Source organism: Bufo bufo, chromosome 5 (genome assembly GCF_905171765.1).
Source record: "Bufo bufo chromosome 5, aBufBuf1.1, whole genome shotgun sequence".
NCBI lineage: Eukaryota > Metazoa > Chordata > Amphibia > Anura > Bufonidae > Bufo > Bufo bufo.
In genome coordinates, this window is record NC_053393.1 from 9,990,509 (window position 1) to 10,018,231 (window position 27,723).

Genomic DNA, 27,723 nt, shown 5'->3' on the forward strand with positions numbered 1-27,723 from the left:
TTATATATTTAAACCACAATCTTAATAGTATATCCTGATCTCTGTCTGTTCTCAGGACGTGACTCCTATGCTCTCCACCCACCTCTGGGGCGTTTCTGCAGGTGTATTCCACCTACTCCTTTGGCGTCACTCAGGTGTTCCCGACCCCTCCTCCACCCCGGCATCCACGTCACGCGGCTCCACCGCTCAATCGGACAGTCAAGCCAGAATGACGTCATCCGAAGGTCCTTAAGAGGTCAGGTAGGGAACAGCCAACGGCGCCATCGGTGAGAACATTGTTAATCATACATGGTTAGAGGGTTAATCCCGATATAGGTGCCACTGTTCCTTGGTTTCCCTCCCACTCCTGGGGTACCACTTAGATCTTCCTCCCCCATCATGTGTCAAACAGATACTATCAACTGACAGAATGCGTTTCTTATTGGAAGTTTATTGAATAGATATTTTCAGCTAATGAGATGCATTTATGAATATATTACCACCGGTTTACCAGGTTTGGATTGAAGTCTTACCAGACAATATAACTTGGTTTGGTCAAGACTACTGACCTCTGGTTATTCCTGGTTTATCCTCCAGGTCTAGACACTTGTACCTGGACATTGGTGTGTATTAAACATTGAGCACCTTATATCTCTTTCTCCACACGGATAGAGGTTTAAATACCAGGAATCACCACAGGCCTCTCAAAATAGAGGGCAATTTGGTCTTTAACTTTACAACGGTTGGCCGATTGGAGGCTACACAATTATTTATCTTCATACTTTATTTGCTGCACAGTTCTCCACCACTAGGGAGACTGTAAAAGCCTTTTGGGTGTGATTTATCAGTGTGCCCCCTGTGACCCCATTTTGTTGGATAATTGAACCCAGTTGAAGGGTTCTCCAGATATAATCTTGTCCCCTGACGAATCAGGTAACACTGAGGAAACGCGTCGGGACTATACCACCATTTTTATGTGTTACTTATTTTTGATTATATATCTTTCTTGTGTATGAACTTGTTTGGTACTGTAGGTGATTTCACACTAGTTGTGGATTCGCTTGTTCTTGATTCATCACATATATCTTTGCCAGCTTTTTCGCCCCCTCCCCTGGTGCTAGGGTAACTACCTCAAGGACCATTTCTGGCTATCGGGCAAAGCTGGGCAGTCCATCTCTAGGAAGGGTTACAATAGGGATACTGTGGTAGATAGGAGGGAGGATTTAGAGAGACAGGGCGACTTAGGGTTTGTGACCCAGCACTGTGTCTCTCTGCCTTGGTACCTGGCTACCCTTCATCCTATCTCCCTACTTTATTACTATCCCTTGTTGGTCCCTTTTCATCTCCGTCCATTCTTTCAGGAGATAAGTGTTACTAGTGGCAACTATTCAGTTTTGTTAATATAGTAGGGCCTATTATTTTATTTACATACATAAATAAATGTTATGTTTTAAATTTTATAAAGCTACCCATTCACTGTGATTTAATATTGATTAAGGGTTTAGCCCATTACTTCATTATAGTTTGACCGACTGGAATTGGTTGTGTTAAATTACTATTACACAGCTCCACCCACAAGTATTTACTCCTTAGAGGCAGTCCATACCACAAAAAAGCATAATAGATTGCGGCTATAATGGGATAAGATAGTCTCGTCTTGGTTGGTAACATAACATTGCTGAGTAAAAGTTCCGCAGACAGACAAAAACGTTTCCAAGGTGTAGGTCTTTAATAGATTTCCAGTCTATTAGTACATTGGGGTTATCCTACCAGTGCACTCACTCTTCAATCCACCACTGCTCAGCAGGGCCACAGCCCAATCTAGAACCCCTGAGCAACAGAGAAGGGAGCGGCTGGTTCGCCTAATGTGAATATACAACAGATAAACGCAAAGGGAGGTGACCTCACTGTTAAACACCAATGGATCCAGTGACAGTCCCAATTACTTGTGTATCTCCAATATACAAACCCATTTAGGGGAAATCTCATACACCAAAGGATTGTTCACTTGGACCAGACAGTTCGTTCATAACTTCATTAGAACTTTAAAAGGGGCAATACCCCAAAAACAAAATGCGCCAGAGTCTTATGCTAGTGTATTCAAACAAACAGTCACCATCTCCCTATTAAAAAACAGATGCAGGTGCAGTAAAGGGTGTAGATGTCCGGATCTCTGTAACACCACTTAATTCAGGCACAGATATCTATCAGTCCGTTCCATCTGACCACCCCGCATGTTCAAACCTCCAGAGCATTCCCTCATATCAGAAGACCGCCACGGAACATCCGCACGCCCCCACAAACTTCCTCTTACCAGTCCATGGTGATTGCAATCAAGATGAAGGGGGCGGACGCCGACGCGGGACCGGAGCTGAGGCGGCAAGTAACCACACTTGCAGGAGGAAGGCAGCCAGGAGCACAGGCAGAACGGAGGTATAATGGAGATACCCGCCAGGCAAGAGAAAGGCATCCACACGCCACACACTGACACAAGGTAACAAGACCACAGGGAGAGCAACACGAAGAAATCAGCAGGGATCCAGCGCTCACATCACACAGGACGCCGAGTTCCAGGAGCCGGGTAAGGGGAGGGGAGAGGGAGGAGCCGTGGCACACCTACCCAATTACATCATGCCGCATCTACCGCCCAAACCCTCATCGAATTTTATATTTTTAGTTCATTTAAACATATGTATTTGACCTGTATTTGTACTGGCCTTCAGTAAAATTGATATCCATTGACCATCTAATAGACCTCCAGCCACATAATCACTTGATCTTTTCTGTATGCTGAATGCATAATTTTTGGGGCCTGTAGTACCATGGCCTGCAGTAAAATTTATATCCAATGACCGTGTAATCTACCTCCAGCCACATACTTACTTGTTCTTTTATGTACGGTGAATGAATAATTGTTGGGGCCTCAGAGGAATTCAACACCAGTGACGTCCACATGTTATCGAATTTCAACTATTATCATTAGGGATTTTTTCAAGAGGTGGGATTTCGTTAGCCATGTTTTTAATCCAATTTAATATTTTTAGTTCTTTTAAACATATGTATTTGACCTGTATTTGTACTGGCCTGCAGTAAAATTGATATCCATTGATCGTGTAATAAACCTCCGGCCACATAATCACTTGATCTTTTCTGTCATGTGAATGCCTAATGTTTGGGGCCTGTAGTCCAGTGGCCTACAGTAATATTTTTATCCATTGGCCGCATAATGTACCTCGAGCCACATAATCAAAATTTCTTTTATGTCAGGTGAATGCCTAATTTTCAAGGCCCGTACTCCCGTGGTCTAAAATAATTTTTTTCTAGGCTCCAACAGGGCACATTTCAGAGAATTTCCCTTTAGGATGCATAAAAATTATTAAATTACATATTTTTTGTTGGAATTTTTGTCATTGATCCCCCTCTAGTATGTCACTGTCCATGTTGTGGGACTATTTGTGCACTTCTACTAAGTATTTGGTGGCTGCAAATATGAGCTGAAGGTTTTTCAGGTTCGCCTGCCATTAAAGTGAATGGGGCCCGCCACAAACTTGCGGTTCCCGAACATTTGATCGCATTTGTGCGATCGCGTTCGCGAACCATCCCGGCCAATGTTCGTCCATCACTAAATACTAACATCCTTAGTTTAACCCAAAGTCAAACCGGTTGGTTGATACAGTAGTTCCATGCCCACTGCTTGTTACATGGGACTCCACATTTACAAAGTCAGTTAACTGAATATCCAGGAACAGACAAAACAACATCTTAATGTGCCCAGAAAGATGAAACTCATGTTCCCAGATGGTCTCAGTTCTTACTTTTAACATGTGGTTAATACAGTACATCGAAAACACCATGGCCCAGATTTATTAAATCTGCAAAATAAAAAAAAGCTAGGCACAAAATGGTGCAATTTGGAGCATGCAGGATTTTTTAACTTTTTTTTATGGCATACTCAACAAGGAGCAAGGTTCAGCAAAAAGAGGTGGAGTCTCATGGAAAAGAGCTGGGGGCCTAAAATGCACCATTTTGTTCTAAAATTGTGCCACAATTCTGGCATAAAGATCTGTTTCAAGTTAAGAAAAACAACAGTTAGTACTGATTCAGAGAAAGGTGTCTGTCCCTAAACCACGTTTACCATCCAACCTGAGCCCCTGTGTTAAATCTGGTGAAGGCCTAGACAGCCAGGCTAAGCTAACACCCCTAATAGAATCAGCAAATCCGGACCATAATCTTTACCTGAGAGTGGCTATTCATTAGACTTAGCATAAAGTTTTACTAGTTGTAGTACCACATACTGTATGTCGTTTTACTCCAAGGGACACTACTAAGGCACTATGTATTCTTAAAAATCAACTTATGAAGTGTCGAAATTAAGGAAAAGTTTAATTTCCTTGTATTCATACTGGATCAGCATGTAAATATAACAGGTAGAAATGCAGACTATAACCCTTCCTGAGGTTAGGAACCCCTCCTGGAAACATAGGGGGATACATCTGGCTTCAAATTTGCAGGTATTTTAAAGGGTTATTAAGTCTTCCATTAAAGCCTTTCTGGATATTCCCTCTAAACACGTGAGTTCCATCTGGGTAACTGCAGAAGCCGATCTCACATATTTCTGCTGATTAAGTGTGTGCATTGCATACTTAGAATTCATGTGATGTTTGCAGTTCCCCGACATGTGATGATCCTGAGTAGTCACCCCAGGTAAGAGAAGGTGTTTCTTCTTGTGTTAGCCATATACTATGAATAAGAGCTGAGACCTGAAGCGATGTAAACCAGATTTATCTTTGTTTGGACACAATAAGAAGCTCCTTTTTAAAGCAGTTACAATAAGCTGAAGATTCTTATTATTGCGGAGCGGCAGGCATCGATTCTTGTTTGATATTTGGATCTGGATTGTGTCCCAGGGACCTGGACGTGGACACAGAACAGGGTGAGCTGATCAACCTTCTTGGTATACACAGGGTTGTGTTAGAGCAGTCAAGTGTTGTTATTGGAGACATCTCGGGTAGCCTTCACTCCAGTTGGACTAATTTTTATTAATTACGGTATAAATACACACTGATCTTTAGCTGTACAAAAAAAAAAAAACATTCATAACGAGAAAACGAGAAAGTAATTAATAACGTAAGGGAAGTAATCATCTAATGAGAAGTACAGACTTCTCATCCATACAATGCCTCAAACTCAAATCCAGCCAACAATTAACATTGTAATTTCTCTGGTAAACTACCTTTATCGGTTGTCTAGTAGCTCCTCTAAGTACAGCGTGGTACTACATCTCCTGTACTGCCCTCTGTCGGTACCAGAATGAGGTGTTCCTCTGGACTCCAGGTGAGGTCGGCTCCATGTTATTTTTCTGGTACATCTGTGTACTGTACAGGACCCTAATGAAGCTTCTGTCTTCCTCATAAAAAGTTATCTACAGCTTCCAGTATCTATCCTGACTGATGTAAGGACATCTTAATTTTCTCTTGAGATGACATTTTGAGGCTTTGGAACTAATTAGCAGTTTTACCAGTTATGGTCTCAGGTTACAATGGTATCATCATACGATGGTCATCCAGGAACAATAATACAACTTGAGGGACCACTGTACTGACATCTAGTGGTTGGCCAAGATGGTGCTCTGCATTTATATGTGTTACAGCGAACACCATCTTCACTACACTGCCTCGAAGAAAAATTAGAGTTGATTTGCTTAGAGAATAGACACCATCGCAAATATAACTAATCAAATTGTTCTTGATTGTTAATGCAAGATTACTCCTTTTACTTGGCCATGTTGTAACATTTTTGCAGATCTCAAGAAAGAATGACTTCCCCAAATCTTGTTTCATCATAAAAATATTTTACAATGTTACAATTAATTTCTACTGTAAAAAAAAAAAACATTTCCCGAACTCGGGTTCGGTTCCAAACTTCCACTTAGAACTGAACCCGAGTTCCGGAAATGTTTTTTTTTACAGTAGAAATTAATTTATGAAGTTATTACCTGAAGTCTCACAAGAGCAATTACTTCGTCTCATTAGAGCGTTCTCCAGAATTAAACGTATAAAAGTCTCTTTTACTGAGTGCAACATAAAACTTCAAATACATTCAGTAGTAGCTGATTTCAAGTGCAAATTTCTCTGGCACCAGTAAGGATATGGAGTCAGGTTGGATAATGACAATTTTAGCACTTATGTGGTACTGGCCTAACAGTAGTCTGGTGAAGAGTGTCTTAGCTGTAATCCCTTACTTTGCAGCAGTGTCTTCAATGCTGGTGGTAGCAGTTCACTCTGCTGTCTGTCTTCTCAATGATTTACTTGAAGCTGTCTTTAAATGTTATCCTCTTTGGAGAATCCTTCTTAGGAGCAGGAGCTCTGCAGTGTGCTTCCTATCCTCTCTGTGACGACACAGATTCAACCCCTCCTAGTAGGATGCAGGTCCAGCTCACTTCTACCAAGAGGGGAGGAACAGGATGGTTAGTCCTGTACATTGCCAACCATTGCAATCTACATACTTACTGGTAGTAATGGCCATAACATATAAAATACATAATGCAATGGGCGCTTCCCCCCAGGGCCCTATCTATCGCACGTCCCAAGTGTAGGAATGCCGAGTGGTGTAGTGTGGCCTAAATGTCTCTTTATGTGTGTCACGATGCTCTAACCTGGTGTGGTGAGGTGAACAGGAATGTGTACGGTAAAGCTCTGGAAGGGGTGTATATCTCACCTAGATGAGATAATTAAAGTCCAGGAAGATGGCACTGGCTTCAGTAAACCTAGTTGCTGAAGCTATTTTCTTTATTTATTCAGGGCTGGATTTTATTTGGATTGGGATGGTAGGTTTCATAGTGGGACCTCCCAATACACCCCTATTCCAGGGCACGGTTTTCCCTGATAGGTGTTCACAGGTGAAGACTGTTATAATCAGTCTGGCATAAAACCAGCCCTCAGTGTGTCAGTCTGGGTAAGAGGAAGAGACCTTACAGAGAGGGAAGCCTGGAGGCTTGTGTGGTCAGAGCCAGGTGGGCTGAGACCGTGTGGCTTAGAGAAGGCGAATCGACTGTGTTTGGTGGGCTGACCTACTGAGGCTTGGAGCCTGAGACCCTGTATTGAGAGATGAGTCAAGGGAAAAAAAATTGTATTAGTTAGAGCCCAGGGCAGGAGTTGTCATGGCTGAGGATGGGGAAAACCCTCAGCCGTGCGATGCCAGAAGATGGAAGGTCGCTACTTGGCCAGTACCACAGAATTAGGGAGCAGGTCACCTCCTAGAGCTTCCCTAATCTGACCCTGACTCCTAGCTGCATCAGCCGCCCTTGAAGGTAGGAGGGCTCATGCTCAGGAACCTTGGATCCCTTCTGACCCTCCGTCGATCCCTGAACTAGGAGCTGGGTAGACAGCCCGTTCCTCCTGGACGCGGAGAAACAGGAGTCTAAAGTGGCCAAGCTACAAGGGGAACAGAAACAGCTAATGGCAATGGCAGGTAAATGTAACTAGTAACACCACCTACCTGCCACAGAGACACAGCCTGGAACCCATGTACAGGTGCTGCTGTCCACAACAATACTAACGGACACACCACACATCACACAGGAACCCAGGAAACCATAGCTGCAATAAACAGAAAGACCATATCCACATCATCTAACATCAGACATAAAGTTTATGACCACAAGGGTTGCTCTCACTGGCAGATGGTATAAACCAGGAGGATGACATCAGCTAACCATGGCTGAAGTACCCCTCAGAGTCTGGCATCCAGCAGGAGCTAAATAGCCCAAAGTGGCCACACCCACACACACACACCCAGTGTTCACACACTAAGAAGGGAGTTAACCCTTCCAACACCAGGCAAGGGGGAAAGCCATTTAAAGGGGGAGTGTACATTAAACAATTACACTGCAGCTGTTATCGCAGGCAATGACATGCGTGGCAACCATGTACTGGGAGTCAGCCAGAAGGCCGAGACACTGCCACCACATGTACACAATACAAACGTTGCCACGGGCAGCCACAGTGAAGGGAAGTGTCACAGTGCACACCTACATAAACCTCGTGCACACCAGACATACAAAGTGCATACATACACACACACCCAACCAGGTTTAACCGCATGCACTTGACAGCAAGCTGCCTAGCAACAGCTCAGCCTGCTATACTGCCAAGTACCAATCATGTTGCCAGCGGAAACCACACGTGAGGCAACATATTAACAGCACTCACCAGTGGTTGAACAATAAACCCAAACCGCAGGCAACTGCATGCGGATCCAGAGTCACGACCATGACCATGGTCGTGACAGGAGTTTATTTTGTATACTTATGTTTTATGCTGATGTGCCACAATAAAGCACAGTTTGGCCCCTTAATCCTCTGGTCTGTGAAGAAGTCTGTGATGGTGACTCCCTGAGAGTGAGCGATCCCTGACACTGGATACCACTGGACCCCAGGCTTTGGCTCTGAAGCAATAAATAGAGGGAATAATTGAGGGATTGGAAAGAATAACTTGAGTCCAGACCTTGAGATAAAGCTCAATGGCAGCTTTACTTTGAATAAACATTTATTTAACCAGTTTATAGACTTTGTCTTGATTTCAGCAGGTTTCAGCATTAAACTGGCAGGCAAACTCAACTCTGCTATATCTTTCTCTCACTCTGCTGTACTGACATGCTCACTTGGCGTCTTTGTTTCCTCTTTATGCTGAACTTCACTCTTGTAGTCGGACTTATGTTCAGCCAAAAAGTAGGTTAGAATCCTGGCAGCTCCAACATGGAGTCTCAACCATCACTAACCAGAACTGACCCACCTCCTTCTGGTAGCAAGCAGTACTGGCCCATTTCTGCCCAAAGGAGAGAGAATGGAATGGTAAGGTCCATTCTCTCTAAGGATAGCTCTGCCATTTATGATGCCACCTGCTGGTGAACTAGGCACATTACATGTAATAAACAGTTACTTAACAAGATTAAGAATGCACATTGTCGTGGACCTGGAAAGACATACATGAGATGACATTATATTAGCCCAGTAGAGATAGTAGCAGGGTGTAGTAGTGGTAAAATCACTCTGGGGTGTTACAATAATGCTATACAGTGTAACACAATGCCTATGTACAATTGCAATACAGTATTCCCAGGTCTAGGGTGCTGTAGATGTCTTTTTTTGGTGACCCCCACCTCGCAACCAGCAATGGACTAACAAAAAAACATAACTCATGAATAAATATGTATTGATGACATGCACAATCCCCCTGCCCTCCAGCCCTTGACTGACGCGTTTTCCGTTTCACTGCATGTCATGTATATTCATTGGACTCTAAACTGCAGGCTACAACATATTCACATTAACCCGTAAGTGTCAGACCTCTGAATTCAGTTACGCTGCATGCTCCTGGAGGTCAGTAAAAGGGACTCGATACACTCCCTTTAAATGTTATGTGAAAAAAGAATGCATGGTTATTACTTAACCCCTTCTTTGCCACAGTCATAACTTTTTTATTTTTCCGTTCACAGATCCATATTAGGGTTTTTGTTTTGCAGTGGCACCATTTATTATTGTATACAATGTGGTGGAAAGCTGTAAAATAAATCCAAAGGAGTTGAAAATAATGGCTGCTGCACGTGTGAGGACATGGAGCAAGGAACTCTGGGAAGGCGGAATAATAATGCCATGCATGCAGCCAATCAGCAGCCAGCCCTGTGATGTCACAGCCCTATAAATAGCCTCAGCCGTCGTAGATTCTGCCATTGTACTTAGTACAGGGAGAGACGTCAGCAGGCGCTAGAGACAGTGCTAGGAAAGACTTCATTGTACAAAGAAAACAATTTACAAGTGCAGGGAAAGATTATTCAAGGTGTAGGGAAAGGATAGGGAGGAATCATTCCACAGCATTTATGTAGAACAGAGTTCAGTAGAAGGTTACAGCCCAGGTAATAGGAACAATCCTATTACACCTTGCTGCACTGACTGTGGATCCACATTGCCATTATACAGCTCATTAATTCCAGCAAACCGTTCTTGTTATTGGGGTGCAAGTGCTGTGTGATACAGGCATTAACAGGGATATTACAAGGAAATATTTCTACGTCTTATTTGCCCTTGTGCAGTGCAGTTCTATGTTCTAAAGCATTTTTTGGCTTGTATTAATGGGAAAAAACGTATTTGCCGTTGTGTGGTGAATTGCGAAAATTACAGCCCTTTTTGTCGTGTATTAGTTGCAAAATAAAAAAAATATTTGCCGTTCAGCGGTGCAGTTATATGTTCTAACGCCCTTTTTGCTGTGTATTAGTGGCAAAATAAAAATATATTTGCCGTTCAGCGGTGCAGTTATATGTTCTAACGCCCTTTTTGTCATGCATTAGTGACAAAAGTAAGATATATTTTCCATTCAGCGGTGCAGTTATATGTTCTAAAGCACTTTTTGTTGTGTATTTACGGCAAAAGTAAAATGTATTTACCGTTTAGCTTCGCAGTTATATGTTCTAAAGCCCTTTTTTGTGTGTATTAGTGGGGGAAAAAAGGGCTTATTATTATCCGTTGTGCGGTGAAGTGAGTAAATGACAGTCTTTAAGTTTTTTTTTGTATAATACATTTTTATTTAAGCCTTTATATTGACAATAGACAATTTTACATCTTATATAAACAAAAATGAGAAAAATATCCTTCCCATCAAAAGGAAACCATCTTATAATATAAAATAGTCCGTATGAATACCATTTTTTCCTCTCTCTTTAATTGGTATATTACCCCAAATCCTCCCCCTCCCACCATCCACTTCACCAATATCCTAAAACATGAATTTATCCACATATTAACCCTAAAAAAAAATGTATTTAAATAATTCCTCCCCTGCTACTCTATCCCTCTCTCCTCCCTCCATCTCTCCCCAATCTCCAACTACTCCCCATCTTTAAATCACTTTTTCCACATCATATCAAACTTAAGTATAGCTTCGAGCACTTTCCCAAACTTTCCCATATTTTTATCGTCGGAGGCCTTTTATTAACCCAGTAGTTTGCTATACATCTTCTTGCTTGAAATAATAATTTAGCCGCGATTTCTTGTGACCTGACATTACCTACATCTTTCATATACCCCAAGATACACATTTTTAGAGTTTTATGGATTCTAATCTTATGGTAACCCCATATTTCTTTAATTACTTCATTCCAGAATTTTTTCAAACACTGGCATTCCCATAATAAATGTATATCATCTACTCCCTCTTCACTACATTTTTGACATTTAAACACCTTGGGCCAGATTTATCATTCCTCTGACAGCTCACTCCACTTTCACATATGGCTAAAATCAGTTTTAGCCAAGTCAGATTTATGATCGGCCCTTTAAGACTGTAATAAATGTGGTTTGACGGTAGCAGTTTATCCGTCAGTAAGCAGATTTACAAAAGTCGCACATCTTTACGAAAAAGTCGCACCTTTTTATGAAAAAGTCGCATGTTCTATTAAAAAGTCTCATAAGATAAGCATGGTCCTCACTGGAGTGAAATTGCAACTTTTTTGCGACTTTTTTGCAACTTTTTAAATAGTCCCAATAGTAAATCTGTCTAGAGATTCATTTACATAAGAAAACACGCCCACTTTCAGAAAACTGGTGAGCATAGTGCAGAGCAGAAAAAAGTCGCAAATTTGTGCGCAGTTTTAGTGTTTGGGACTTTTTTTGGGACTTTTTCACTCCATTATTCTGACCTGAGCTAATGATAAATCTGGCCCCTTATTTTTATAAAATTTCATTAATTTGGCTGGGGAATAATACACTGCTCAAAAAAATAAAGGGAACACTTAAACAACACAATGTAACTCCAAGTCAATCGCACTTCTGTGAAATCAAACTGTCCACTTAGGAAGCAACACTGAGTGATAATCAATTTCACATGCTGTTGTGCAAATGGGATAGACAACAGGTGGAAATTATAGGCAATTAGCAAGACACCCCCAATAAAGAAGTGGTTCTGCATGTGGTGACCACAGACCACTTCTCAGTTCCTGTTTTGGTCACTTTTGAATGCTGGCGGTGCTTTCACTCTAGTGGTAGCATGAGATGGAGTCTACAACCCACACAAGTGGCTCAGGTAGTGCAGCTTATCCAGGATGGCACATCAATGCGAGCTGTGGCAAGAAGGTTTGCTGTGTCTGTCAGCGTAGTGTGCAGAGCATGGAGGCGCTACCAGGAGACAGGCCAGTACATCAGGAGACGTGGAGGAGGCCGTAGGAGGGCAACAACCCAGCAGCAGGACCGCTACCTCCGCCTTTGTGCAAGGAGGAACAGGAGGAGCACTGCCAGAGCCCTGCAAAATGACCTCCAGCAGGCCACAAATGTGCATGTGTCTGCTCAAACGGTCAGAAACAGACTCCATGAGGGTGATATGAGGGCCCAACGTCCACAGGTGGGGGTTGTGCTTACAGCCCAACACCGTGCAGGACGTTTGGCATTTGCCAGAGAACACCAAGATTGGCAAATTCGCCACTTGCCCCCTGTGCTCTTCACAGATGAAAGCAGGTTCACACTGAGCACATGTGACAGACGTGACAGAGTCTTGAGACGCCGTGGAGAACGTTCTGCTGCCTGCAACATCCTCCAGCATGACCGGTTTGGCATTGGGTCAGTAATGGTGTGGGGTGGCATTTCTTTGGAGGGCCGCACAGCCCTCCATGTGCTCGCCAGAGGTAGCCTGACTGCCATTAGGTACCGAGATGAGATCCTCAGACCCCTTGTGAGACCATATGCTGGTGCGGTTGGCCCTGGGTTCCTCCTAATGCAAGACAATGCTAGACCTCATGTGGCTGGAGTGTGTCAGCAGTTCCTGCAAGACAAAGGCATTAATGCTATGGACTGGCCCGCCCGTTCCCCAGACCTGAATCCAATTGAGCACATCTGGGACATCATGTCTCGCTCTATCCACCAACGTCACGTTGCACCACAGACTCTCCAGGAGTTGGCAGCTGCTTTAGTCCAGGTCTGGGAGGAGATCCCTCAGGAGACCGTCCGCCACCTCATCAGGCTTTGTAGGGAGGTCATACAGGCACGTGGAGGCCACAAGCACTACTGAGCCTCATTTTGACTTGTTTTAAGGACATTACATCAAAGTTGGATCAGCCTGTAGTGTGTTTTTCCACTTTAATTTTGAGTGTGACTCCAAATCCAGACCTCCATGGGTTGAAAAATTTGATTTCCATTTTTTTATTTTTGTGTGATTTTGTCGTCAGCAAATTCAACTATGTAAAGAACAAAGTATTTCAGAAGAATATTTAATTAACTCAGATCTAGGATGTGTTATTTTTGTGTTCCCTTTATTTTTTGGAGCAATGTATTTCTGTCCAATGTTATTATGATTGAGTTATAGACTTGGGTTTTACTCCATTCCAAACAATTTTTGAGTTGGCCTGCAAGGACGTATAAATTCAAATCTGGTACAGAGAGGCCTCCCTCACCTTCTGCTAACTGTAACAGTTGTAATCTCATTCTCGGCTTACGCCCTCTCCAGATCAACACACTGAACAAACTCTCTAGAATCTTAAATTTTTTTTTTTTTGGTATTTCTATCGGAGCATTCCATAATACATAATTTATCATCGGGAGTAGACACATTTTTATCAAAGATCTTCTACCTGCTATAGAAAGGGGACGTTTTTTCCAAATCCGTCCCTTATCTCTAACGTTGTTTATTAAGGGCAGTACATTTAGTTTTATATAATCCTGAGGGTTACTCGATATATTAACCCACTCTCATCCTTTTTTTTATCTCTACGGAACATAGTTTTTAAATGGGTCCAATGGGATACAAGCAGACTTACTCCAATTTATATTCAATCCTGCCAATTTTCCGTATAGCTCAAACTTATCAAATACACGTGACAGGGAAACGTGTGTTCCCAAAAACATCATCAGGTCGTCGGCATACATTGAGATCTTCTCTTCATGTTCCCCATATTTAAGCCCACTATCATTTTATGTTGTCTTATTAAGGAAGCAAGAGGTTCCATTAAAGCAAAGAGGAGAGGGGACAGTGGGCAACACTGTCTTACTCCTCTCTGGATTTCAAAGGGATGTCATTTCCCCATTTACTATAATTCTTGCCTTAACATCCGTATATAACAGTTTTATCCATGAAATAAACTTTTTACCAAACCCCATTTTCTTAAAATGTAGCTATCATAAATGGCCATTCCACTGTATCAAAGGCTGTCAATGCATCTATTAAAAGTACTACTCACTGAAATATCTGCATATTTATGAAGCATCCCCTAATATTGTACGCTGTACTTTTCCCAGGTATAAACCCAGTTTGATCTTAATGGATAAGTGTTAATATGACTCCCTTTAGTCTATTTACCAAAACCTTCGCTAGAAGTTTTTTTTTCTTTGTTTATGTCAGGTTTCAATATTAATGTTATCAATGCTTCACATAATGAATCTGGTAATACCTGGTAATACCTTACTCTCCCTAGATGCGATCTCAGACAACTTCGGGGTTAATACTTCCCTAAAATTATCATATATTTCAAAAGGAATACCATCCAACCCCGGGGACTTATTCTTGACTATAGATTTGAGGGCCCTATTAATTTCTTCTAAACTAATTGCCGCATCCAATCCCTTTCTCTGTTCTTCTGTTAAACTTTTCATTTCAATACTATCCAAAAACAATTTATTTTCTCCCATCCCTCATATAGTCTACTTTTATAGATTCCCTCAAAGTATCCTCCTAATAACTGCATTTTACCCGTTTGTTCTCCAATTTCCTGGCCATACTCGTTCTCTAATTCAAAAAATATAGTTGGTTTCTTTCTGTGCCGAAATAATAGAAGCAAATAAAGTTTGTTTTTGTACATAATTTGTACGTCATCCCTTTTCTGCTATTTTCTGTAGGGTTCCCATTCCAGCTCCCTCAGATGTTTGTTTCTCTCTTTTTTAAATATTGAAGTATATTTCATGGAAATCCCTCTCATAAAAGCCTTACCAGCTTCCCAAACTATCCTTGTATCTGCCGCGCCTTCATTTTCTCGTGTCTCTCTTTTATTTATTCAACCTATCTTAATTTTGAGCCGTATACCTCTCCCCACACCTTCTCCCCTGGTATTAACCATAATTGGACAATGGTCCGACACACTTCTTTTTGCATAATTAACTTTATTAATATCATACATCACTTTCTTATTAACTATTGCCATATCTATTTGTGATAAAACTTTGTAAGTTTCAGAAAAACATGAAAAATGTTTTGCTCTAGGATTTAACAATCTTCACATGGGCGTACATACAGGGGTCGCAGGGGTCGCAGTTCTAGGGGGCCCGGCCGCCTGTGGACCCCTGGCCCCGCCCTGCAGTAGTGTTGTGTGTGTGTAGCGTAGGACCCGGGCGCCCAGTGCTCCGTTTCTGCCCCTTACCCTCCCCTCCCTGGAGTCCCCTCTCCGGCCAGTGTTCTAACAAATTTCCCTACTCGCGTCACTTCCTGTTGGGCAGCCGCACCGGACATGACGTTTCCATGCAAGATGCGCCGCGCAGGCGCACAACGACACCGAGGGGGTAGGGAAATTTCACTCCAGTGGGGAGAAGGGGCCACAGTTGCGCATGCGCCTTACCTGAGTCGTCTCAGCTGGACACCAGCGCTTCACTGTCCTGAACGCGTACAGCGTCAGGACGTAGTGCGCCCACTATGACCTGACGCTGCACACTGTAAGGTGACAGTGCAGCGCCGGAAGGCAGGGAGAGGAGCAGAGAGCGTGACTTCTGCTGGAAGAAGAGGAAAAGCCAAGGTCTTGATTTCTCTCAGATTTATGGTTCAGAGTTCAGAGTTGGTGATCTGAGGTCTGATGGGGGCTGAGTGGGGGTCTTTGGGCTTATCTGAGGTCTGATGGGGGCTGAGTGGGGGTCTTTGGGCTTATCTGAGGTCTGATGGGGGCTGAGTGGGGTTCTCATGGGGGTCTTTGGGCTGATTTGAGGTCTGATGGGGGCTGAGTGGGGGTCTGATGGGGGTCTTTGGGCTTATCTGAGGTCTGATGGGGGCTGAGTGGGGATCTTTCGGCTGATATGAGGTCTGATGGGGGCTGAGTGGGGGTCTTTGGGCTTATCTGGGGTCTGATGGGGGCTGAGTGGGGGTCTTTGGGCTTATCTGAGGTCTGATGGGGGTCTTTGGGCTTAGCTGAGGTCTGATGGGGGTCTTTGGGCTTATCTTAGGTCTGATGGGGGCTGAGTGGGGGTCTCATGAGGGTCTTTGGGCTGATCTGAGGTCTGATGGGGGCTGAGTTGGCTGATATGAGGTCTCTCTGCAGTGGCAGCGAGACTCACTGAGGCCAGCAGCAGCCATTTTAGTCATATTACAGCCACTTTGCTGCTTTCGCTCTAATCTGACTGAAATGGCTGCTGCTGGCCTCAGTCTCTCTGCCACTGCTGCTTTTAGGGTGTCCAGACGTCCGTTTTTTTTTACTCCTGGTCTGGCGCAAGGCCAGGACGGACGGTCAGAAGTCTCCCTTTTTTGTTGTTATGGATGATGGGACAACGGGTCCGGCTTAGGCATGGTCACTTTAAGTACCAATTGCAGGGGGCAGGGCCTGGCAGCATGTTCGGATCACACTGCGTGCTTACGTGATGTCACAAAGTTATCAGCGCTGCAGGTCCGGCAGGAAGTTTGGAACAGAGGAGCGCAGGAGCCACTGCTAGTCTGCCACTGACTCTATACTACAGTCACTCACCCCGCCTCGCCTCGTTCTCTCTCTCTCTGCCAGACATTTCTGCCAACCTGAGCCAGGCCCAGGAGCAGCACTCATTCAGCCTTGCCAGTTGCCACTGACTTTCATCAGGTCATTTCAGCAGCTTTCAGCCAGAGCCAGCCCAGGTAATAGTAACTATCTGGCCTTGGTATGTTCTGTATATTATTAGATGTGAGCTGGCCTGGTATAAGTTATACATCTTCTGGTATATTAAGATGTATAACTTATACCAGCTGTACATATATAATTATATACAGGAGATACCCAGGTTATATCATCAGCGTGGTCCACTATATCACTATATACAAGAAGATGTTATACCATATATCATCCTCTTGTATATAGTGATATACAGTATATAATATATATACATGTAACACCCTAGAGTTGTGTTACTATGTCCTGGTTCTATTTTGGTTCTGACCCAAATGTCAGTTACTTTGTGACAGCTGTTTCCAAATATTTTATTTTTAGGCAATATTGCAAATCCGTGCACGGAGAGAGAGGAACTGACTCATCACAACGAGTTATGAGACAATACTCTACTTTATTGAGGAAGTTACATTTTTTATATTCCATTATCAGGGCGTTATCTAATAAGCTAATAATATGCGTATTTATGATAGGCTTAATGTTAATGTCCAGTATCTCAAGGACACGTACTTAGTTCTGCAATTTGCTATATATGGATATAAAAGTGCGCAGATTATATGTTATCCTATCGCATACAAGCTTTCATCTACGTAATATACTTGTATAAAAAAAGCAAGCATGTGATTATTTGGTAATTGCAATACTGAAAAGGGGAAGTAGGGGAGAAGAAGGAGGGGGAGACAGACAGACAAGAGGGAGAGACAGGGAGAGATAAGAGAGAGACATGTAAATCAAGAATACATTCTGTCATCCCATCGATTCCATAATTCCATAACAACTACACTCCCCTCCTCTACTCTGCTACTGTCTTTTAAGAGCTTTTATATTGTCATCTGATATGATTTTGCTTATGTCTTCACAACTGTGCATTTAAAACTATGTAAAATGTAAATTTCCATGAATTTTCCATGTTCACCAGCAGGTGGCAGCATCATTGGTAGAGATACTGTGTGATAAAGTCAGGCGGCACTGTGTGCTGGTCGATGGGTGCTCAGTTTGTGCGGATGTAATCCCGTTTCAGAAAAATAGAAGAAAACCGGCACTCCAATAATCTTTGCTGATAAGAAATTTATTGGTCACTCATATTAGGGTGACGCGCGTTTCGGCACTCACAGGCGCCTTTTCAAACAGAAAGTGAGCAGCTTGGATTGTGTGTACTCACTGAATCCCCACATATCAACCCAATCCCATTCTTCCATAATATTTTTTAATTTGGATTTATTGTGCACTATCTTTTTGTTCCCTATTCCACATCTATCAAAATTTTCATCTGTAACCATATTAAAGTCACCAACTACTAAAAGTGCCCTATTGCCTCTATTTATTGAGAACTGAGAACTCATGAATTTTTATTAATACTTTCATAGTAAATAGATGTATATACTTGCAATTATCCAGGGTTTACCTTCTAATATACTATTCATTATAACATATCGCGCATCTTATTATTATTATTATTTATTATTATAGCACCATTCATTCCATAGCGCTGTACAGACAATTGGATTAATCATAAACAAGACAAGTTACAGACTGGTACAGAAGGAGAGAGGGCCCTGCCCGTGAGGGCTTACAATCTACATGGTATGGGAGAAGGACACAGTAGGTAAAGGTAAAGCTGGTCATGGCGGTATAGAGGCAGCAGGGTTACTGGTTGTAGGCTTGTCTGAAGAGGTGGATTTTCATGTTTCTTTTGAAGGATTCCACTGTAGGTGAGAGTCTGATATGTTGGGGTAGAGAGTTCCAGAGTGTGGGGGATGCACGGGAGAAATCTTGGAGGCGATTGTGGGAAGAGGTGATAAGATGATAGGAGAGAAGGAGGTCTTGTGAGGATCGGATTGTATGTGGGGATGTATCGGGATGTATTTGTTAGTATTTTGAAATGAATTTGTTGCGCAATGGGGAGACAGTGAAGGGATTGGCAGAGGGGAGAGGCAGAGGAGTAACAGGGTGAGAGGTGGATTAATCGGGCAGCAGAGTTGAGGATAGATTGGAGGGGTGCGAGAGTGCTAGATGGAATGCCACAGAGGAGAATGTTTCTGTAGTCTAGGTGGGAAATGATGAGGGCATGTACAAGCATTTTTACAGATTAAAAGTTAAGGAAAGCGCGGATGCGGGAGATGTTTTTGAGTTGGAGGCGGCAGGTGGTGGAAAGAGCTTGAATGTGCGGTCGGAAGGAGAGGGCAGAATCCAAGGTCACTCCAAGGCAGCGGACTTGGTTGAGCGGGGAGAGTGTGCAGCCATTGATCGTGATAGATAGGTCTGTTGGGGGGTTTGAGCAAGATGGGGGAAAGATAATGAATTCTGTTTTATCCATGTTAAGTTTTAGAAAGCGAGAGGAGAAGAAGAGTGATACTGAAAGCCATGGGACTCTGAGATGCCCCAGACCAAAAGTGCAAATAGAGAAGAGCAGGGGTCCTAGGACAGAGCCTTGCGGGACACCAACAGAGAGGGAATGAGACGAGTAGCTGGTGTGAGAGTGGGAGACGCTAAACGTCAGGTCTGTGATGTACAGTGATGATGATGATGTATAGTCTTGTGTACACGCAATCTTACCCTTCAGGCCTCGATGCGCTGTAAGTATGTCTTTGGAGTGTGGGAGGAAACCGGAGAACCCGGAAGAAACCCATGGAGAACATACAAACTCCGTGCAGATGTTGCCCTTGGTCAGATTCAATCCTAGGACCCCAGCACTGCAAGGCAACAGTGCTAACCACTGAGCCACCGCATGATGTGTTCCAGGAGAGGGCCAGGTCAGTGATGCCAGAAGATGAGAGAGTTTGCAACAGAAGGGAGTGGTCGACAGTGTCAAAGGCAGAGGACAGGTCAAGGAGAAGGAGGACAGAGTATTGTTTTTTGGTTTTGGCTGTTAGTAGGTCATTGGTGACTTTGGTAAGGGCAGTCTCAGTCGAGTAGAGGCCAGATTGTAGCCGGTCAAAGAGGGAGCAGAAGGAGAGGTGAGAGGACAGTTCCGAATGGACATGTTGTTCAAGTAGCTTTGAGGCATACGGAAGAAGTAATATGGGGAGATAACTGGACAAAGAAGATGGGTCAAGTGAAGGCTTTTTGAGGATGGGTGTAATGGTAGCATGTTTAAAAGCAGAGGGGAAGACACCAGAGGTTAGTGATAGGTTGAAGAGATGAGTTGGGGCTGGGGTAAACACTGCGTTGAGGTTAGGGATGAGGTGGGATGGGATGTGATCTGGAGGGTAGAGTGGAGAGTTTTTCTTCTGTAATGGTGGAGAAGTGGGTTTTGGGAGAAGAGGGTCTGTGGGGACTGTGAACTGAAGCTTTCTCTGATGTTGACTATTTTTTGTTTTAAGAATGTGGCAAAGTCCTCAGCTGAGATGAGAGGAGAGGGTGGGGGAGCTGGCGGACGGAGAAGGGAGTTAAAAGTGTTAAAAAGTTGTTTAGGGCTGTGGGACAGGGAAGATATGAGGGATGAGAAGTCGCCTGTTTTGCATGAGCGAGTGAGGATTTGAATATGAGGAGAGATTGCTTGTATGCGGTGAATTGATCTTTAGAATGGGATTTCTTCCATCGCCGCTCAGCAGCCCTGGAAGCTTGTCTGAGTTTTTTGGTTAGGTTGGTGTGCCAGGGTTGTCTGTTGATTTTTTAGGGTTTTGTTGTGTGTGATGGGGGCAACAGTGTCCAGAGCTGTACTTCTTGTGGTGTTATACAAGGTGGTGGCAGCATCTGGGTCTTGGAGGGAACATATGGTAGAGAATGGCAGAAGAGAGTCAGAAAGCAAGCGAAAGTCGAGATGTTTAAAGGGAACCTGTCACCGGGATTTTGGGTATAGAGCTGAGGACATGGGTTGCTAGATGGCCGCTAGCACATCCGCAATACCCAGTCCCCATAGCTCTGTGTGCTTTTATTGTGTATAAAAACCGATTTGATACATATGCAAATTAACCTGAGAAGAGTCAGAGCTTGAAAATATGACTCTTCTCTGGTCACACAAGTAAGATATGACTCTTTTATGTTAATTAGCATATGTATCAAATCGTTTTTTTTACACAATAAAAGCACACAGAGCTATGGGGACTGGGTATTGCGGATGTGCTAGCGGCCATCTAGCAACCCATATCCTCAGCTCTATACTCAAAATCCAGGTGACAGGTTCCCTTTAAGGTTCCTGCAGGGGTTTGCTAGTATGTGGAACGGAGGAGCAGCAGAAGAGACCAGTGAAGAGAAGGTGAGTAGGTTGTGGTCGGATAGGGGGAGAGGCGAATTAGAATGGTTTGATAGGGAGCATAGGCGGGTAAAGATAAGATCCAGAGTGTGACCATCTCTGAGGGTGGGAGCGGAAGACCACTGTTAGAGGCCGAAGGAGGAAGAGAGTGATAGGAGTTTAGAGGCAGCTGAGTGGCAACTGTCAATAGGGATGTTGAATTCACCGATGATAATAGTGGGGATGTCGGCAGAAAGAATTAGTAGGAGCCAGGTGTTAAAGTGGTCAAGAAAGATGGTGGCTGGGCCTAGGGGGCGGTAAATGACAGCTACTTGAAGTTTGGAGGGAGAGTAGATGTGAACAGAGTGTACTTCAAATGAGATGAGCGTAATGGAGGGTGGCAGTGGAATTGGGCTGTAGGAGCAGGTGTCTGATAAGAGAACACCAACTCCTCCACCATGTTTGCAGCCGGGGCGGGGGGTGTGAGTGAAATGAAATCCACTATATGAGAGTGCAGCAGGGGAGGAGGTCTCAGAGGGTGTCAGCCATGTTTCTGTGAGACCCAGAAAGGAAATTTTTTGGGAGATGAAAAGATCATGAATTTAGGACAGTTTGTTACAGACAAAGCATGCATTCCATAATGCTCCTGCAAGAGGAACCAAAGAAGCAGGGGTCAGAGGAATGATTGTTAGGTTTAAGGGGTTGCAGAAATTTGTAGAAGGAGATTTGTACTGGGACATGGAGGTGATAGTGGGGATTTGCTGAGGGGGGCCTGGATTTGGAAAGATATCACCAGCAGTAAAGAGAAGCAGATAAAGTGTTAATAGATGAGAATAAGAGAGGGCAAGAGGTATCTGTGTGTGTTTGGGAAGGAAGTGTTTTACGTTGCCAAACAGGTTTGTGCAAGCAGTTAGATGAGAAGGTAAGATGGAGGAAGAGATGAAAAATTGAAACATTGTTTGCAGTAACTATGTCTGTAATCACCTGTGGTCCCCTTCTGGTCACATTCTGGTATAATTCAGTATGTGCACTTAAAGAGTTTCACTTAAAATATGTTGCATTGAAAATACCAAGGTCTGAAAGACCTAAGGACTTACATGTACAGTACAGACCAAAAATTTGGACACACCTTCTCATTCAAAGAGTTTTCTTTATTTTCATGACTATGAAAATTGTAGATTCACACTGAAGGCATCAAAACTATGAATTAACACATGTGGAATTATATACATAACAAACAAGTGTGAAACAACTGAAAATATGTCATATTCTAGGTTCTTCACCTTTTGCTTTGATTACTGCTTTGCACACTCTTGGCATTCTCTTGATGAGCTTCATAAAGTAGTCCCCTGAAATGGTTTTCACTTCACAGGTGTGCCCTGTCAGGTTTAATAAGTGGGATTCCTTGCCTTATAAATGGGGTTGGGACCTTCAGTTGCGTTGAGGAGAAGTCAGGTGGATACACAACTGATAGTCCTACTGAATAGACTGTTAGAATTTGTATTATGGCAAGAAAAAAGCAGCTAAGTAAAGAAAAAATCAGTCAGCCGAAAAATTGGGAAAACTTTGAAAGTAAGGGCTATTTGACCATGAAGGAGAGTGATGGGGTGCTGCGCCAGATGACCTGGCCTCCACAGTCACCGGACCTGAACCCAATCGAGATGGTTTGGGGTGAGCTGGACCGCAGAGTGAAGGCAAAAGGGCCAACAAGTGCTAAGCATCTCTGGGAACTCCTTCAAGACTGTTGGAAGACCATTTCAGGGGACTACCTCTTGAAGCTCATCAAGAGAATGCCAAGAGTGTGCAAAGCAGTAATCAAAGCAAAAGGTGGCTACTTTGAAGAAACTAGAATATGACATATTTTCAGTTGTTTCACACTTGTTTGTTATGTATATAATTCCACATGTGTTAATTCATAGTTTTGATGCCTTCATAGTCATGAAAATAAAGAAAATGAATGAGAAGGTGTGTCCAAACTTTTGGTCTGTACTGTATACCACTCAGTGTTCAATTAGGTGTGACCAAGAGGGGAGTGGGCTAAATATGGCCTAATCAAGGGAGGACCAGATACAGGGGAGAATAGTCAATGTAAACAAATACTCAATAAATCCAGCAGGGAAAGAGACATTAAAGTTCAGTGGAGACATACCAGGAATGAGAAGGAAAGATGAGAGGTGTGGACAATTTCAGACTGTGGAAAAGCTGGGTGCAGCAGTTAACTTCAGTGCAGACATACCAGGGATGAGAAGGCAAGATGACGGGTGTGGACAATATCAGACTGTGTAAAACCTGGGTGCAGCAGTTAGCTTCAATGTAGACATACCATAGATGAGAAGGAAAGATGAGAGGTGTGGACAATATCAGACTGTGGAAAAGCTGGGTGCAGCAGTTAGCTTCAATGTAGACATACCTGGAGAGGAGAGAATTAGGTGATGGTCAGTAGACAGTGATGACAATGTGGATTCCATATCCATAATATTACATTCTGGTATAATTCAGTATGTGCACTTAAAGAATTGCACTTAAAAGATGTTGCATTGAAAAGACTACTTATCTGTAATTACTTCAACCACTTTTATTTTACCTTCTTTATGAACCAAAATACTATTCCTCTTGAAAATGTAGCGAATAGTGATGATCGAGCACTTTAGTGCTCGGTTGCTCTGGCCGAACACATCGGGATGCTCGGGTGCTCTACCGAGCACACGAGTATAATGGAAGTCAATGAGCGAACCCGAGCATTAAACCAGGCACCCCCAGCTCTGAAGAGGGGAGGGTGCCTGGTTCATATGAAAAGTTAAGAAATTGCTGAAAACACCACCGAAACGGTTAGGGAACAGCATGGGGAGGATGTATGGATGCATCTTAGACTCCCATGTCGCTGCTGGGAGCGATGTTGTCCGAGTAGTACGCCACTTTTACAGACTGACAATAATACGCACAAAACCAAAGATAAAATCGATTTAAGAGGAAAAATTGTTAGGAAACATTCTTTCCTGTATATTTACTTGTATATAAAGTGCAAGTTCAGCCAAAAATTTTGTTGATTTTCGGAACTGGGGCCATGATTAAGAGGGCCGGCCGGTGGCATCTGTATTGTACCGCTAGAGGTGAAATTCTTGGACCAGCGCAAGACGAACCACAGCCAAAGCATTTTGTTGCCACAAATGTTTTCATTAATCAACAATGAAAGTCGGAGGTTCGAAGACGATCCCACAGGCGATCCTGCAGCGTTATTCCCATTACCCGCCAAGCATTTTCTGGGAAACTCTTTGGGTTCTGGTGGGAGTATGGTTACAAAGCAGACACTTAAACTAATTGACGGAAGGCACCACCAGGAATGGAGCCTGCGGCTTAATTTTACTACTCACTGGAAACCTCACCCGGCCCGGCCAAGGAAAGGATTGACAGATTGATACCTCTTTCTCGATTCTGTAGGTGGTGGTGCATGGCCGTTGTGAGCGGGTGGATCCAGACGATTTGTGTGGTTCATTCTGATAACCAACGATACTCTTCTGTGCTAAGTAGTTACGTGATCCCTGGTGGTGAGGATTGTGTTGACCAGACTTATAGAAAGTGAAACTGGACTTGTAGGTGAGGGCCTGCTGGTGAGCTGACCCTGTAAAAGATTGTAGGTGAGGGCCTGCTGGTGAGCTGACCCTCTCAAACATGATGTGCAAGGGCCTGCTGCCGCTTTGTTGACTCTAGATAACTTCTGGGTGATCGCACGTCCCCATGATGTCGACGATCTATTTAGATGTCTGCCCTATCAACTTTCGATGTTCTTTTATGTGCCTACCATGGTGACCACACGTAACGGGGATTCAGGGTTCGCTTCCAGAGAGGGAGCCTGAGTAACGGCTACCACTTCAAAGAAAGGCAGACGGGGACGCGCAAATTACCTACTCTCGACTCAGGGAGGTAGTGACGATAAATAACAATACAGGACTCTTAGGAGGCCCTGTCATTGGAATAAGTACTAAAAAATTACAGGGAATGGCATAGGTATTTAGGATGAGGAAACGTTATTCAGGAGAGGTACCACAGGTAATAACACTGTTCGCAGCGTCTACGGCAAAGGTACACTGTATCTCACAGATATACGAGGGCCTGCAGGTGAGCTGACCCTCTAAAAGATTTCCGCTGAGGGCCTGCTGGTGAGCTGACCTTCGAAAAGTTTTTCACTGAGGACTGGCAGGTGAGCTGACCCTTGAAAAAATTTCTGCTGAGGGCCTGCTGGTGAGCTGACCCTCGAAAAGATTTCCGCTGAGGGCCTGCTGGTGAGCTGACCCTCTAAAAGATTTTTTTTTTTTGATCCGCACACTTTACACCACAGCTGTGGCATGGATAATTTAACTGTCTGCAGTGGACACCGTCTACGGAAAAAGTATGATTGATAGCCTGCTGGGGACCCTCAAAAACATTAGGTGCGAGGGTCTGCTGCTGAGCTGACCATCTAAAACATTATGGGTGAGGGCATGCTGGTGAGCTGACCCTCTAAAAGATTTTTGCTGAGGGCCTGCGGGTGAGCTGACCCTGTAAAAAAATGAATGAGAGGGCCTGCGGGTGGGCTGACCCTGTAAAAAATTATATAAGAGGGCCTGCGGGTGATCTGACCCTGTAAAAAATTATATGAGAGGGCCTGCGGGTGAGCTGACCCTGTAAAAAATTGTATGCGAGGGCATTATATGCGACAAATAAGCATGTTGATATGATGGAAGAGGAGGAGGAGAAAAAGAAGATTCAACCATATACCCTTTTTTGTGGTGGAAGGGGTGCATGGGAATACAGAATATTCAGTACATTATAAACAACACATTTAAAATGCCTTTATGTTCAGCCGCTTTCCTCTGGAGGAGTATAGAAGTCAGGGGCAATCCAGGCCTTGTTCATTTTTATAAGAGTCAACCTGTCAGCATTTTCAGTTGACAGGTGGATACGCTTATCTGTTATAATGCCACCAGCAGCACTAAATACCCACTCAGACAAAACGCTGGTGGCAGGGCAGGCCTGCACCTCCAAGGCGTAGAGCGTCAGTTTGTGCCACGTGTCCAGCTTGGACACCCAGTAGTTGTAAGGCACTGAGGGATCACTGAGGACATCGACACAGTCTGCTACGTACTCCTTCACCATCTTCCAAAACTTTTCCCTCCTTGTGATGCTAGGCCGTGCATCAGGGCGAGGGTGCTGGTGGGGTATCATGAAAATGTCCCAGGCCTTGGAGAGTGTTGCCCTGCCTCTGTTGGAACTGCTGTGTGTTCCCCTTGTCTCGACTCCTCGGTTGCCCAAGGAAGTACGTACTCTGCAACAAGCGTTGTCAGATGGAAATTTTTAGAGCAATCTTTCAACAAGGACCTTCTGGTATTGCATAGTTTTGCTCGTCCTCTCCATCTGAGGAATGAGAGATAAGAAGTTGTCTTTGTAGCGGGGGTCGAGAAGGGTGAACACCCAGTAATCCATGTTGACTAAAATGCGTATAACGTGCGGGTCGCGGGAAAGGCAGCCTAACATGAAGTCAGCCATGTGTGCCAGATTACCAACAGGCAAGACTTCGCTGTCCTCATCAGGAGGATGACTGTCCATCTCCTCATCCTCTTCCTCCTCTTCTGCCCACCCACGCAGAACAGAAGGAATTTAACTTCCATGGGTACTACCCTCTGTAGCAGAGGCAACCGTCTCCTGCTCTTCCTCCTCCTCTTCATCGTCCAATTCACGGGGTGGTCTAACTATCACCCTGTGTAATGTCTTCTTCCCCCATTTCCACCTCTTCCACATGCAGAAGTGGGATGGTTACGCTGATAATAGCGTTATCGCCACTTACCATCTGTATTGATTCCTCAAAGTTTCTTAAAACCTAACAGAGGTCAGACAACCATGCCCACTCCTCGCTTCTGATTAGCGGAAGCTGACTGGAAATGCGACGATCATGCAGCAGTTGGTATTCCACTATGCCCTCTGCTGCTCACAAAGCCTGGCCAACATGTGGAACGTGGAGTTCCAGCACGTGATCACGACGCACAACAGCCGGTGAGCTGGCAATTTCAAGCGCTGCTGCAGCGTTGACAGACCGGCTGAAGCTGTCGATGACTTGCGGAAATGCGCACACACAAGGCACACCTTCACCAGTATCTCAGGCAAATTGGGGTAGGTTTTGAGAAACCTCTGAACCACTAAGTTAAGACGTGGGCTAGGCATGGGATGTGTGTGAGCTTGCCGAGCTCCAAAGCTGCCACCAAGTTACGGCCATTATCACACACAACCATGCCTGGTTGTAGGTTGAGTGGCATGAGCCACAGCTCAGTTAGGTCTGTTATCCCCTGCAACAGCTCTGCGCGGTGTGCTGTTTGTCCCCTAAGCATATCAGCTTCAGCGCGGCCTGTTGACACTTCCCCACTGCAGTGCTACACTGCTTCCAAATACCGGCTGATGGCTGACCGGTGCTGCACGCGGATAATTCGGAAGTGGAAGTGGAGGACGAGGCGGAGGAGAAGTGGGGGTTGGAGCCACTAACGTAGGTGCTAGCTCCCGGCCTCCACAATGTTCACCCAGTGTGCCGTCAGGGAAATGTAGCGTCCCTGGCCAAAGGCACTTGTCCATGTGTCTGTGGTTAAGTGGACCTTCCCAGTAACTGCGTTGGTCAGGGCACGTGTGATGTTTCGGGACACATAGTGGCGGCTGAGTACCGCGGGACGGCTGCCGACATC

The 27,723-nt window shown here is 44.1% G+C and overlaps 1 protein-coding gene across 3 annotated transcripts in view; it reads left to right on the forward strand.

Annotated features, from left to right (window-relative positions):
- Positions 1 to 4,729: 4,729 nt before the first annotated feature.
- The window catches only part of LOC121002842 (cytochrome P450 2C29-like), a 125,977-nt gene continuing 102,983 nt past the window's right edge, over positions 4,730 to 27,723 (forward strand). For 2 of the 3 annotated variants that reach the window (XM_040434451.1, XM_040434452.1), the window contains exon 1: positions 4,730 to 4,912. The gene's annotated coding sequence lies outside the window, so the exon portion shown is untranslated. Of the gene's footprint in view, positions 4,913 to 6,997; positions 7,086 to 27,723 lie in introns of those variants that run through there. The other variant, XM_040434453.1, reaches the window with a different exon arrangement.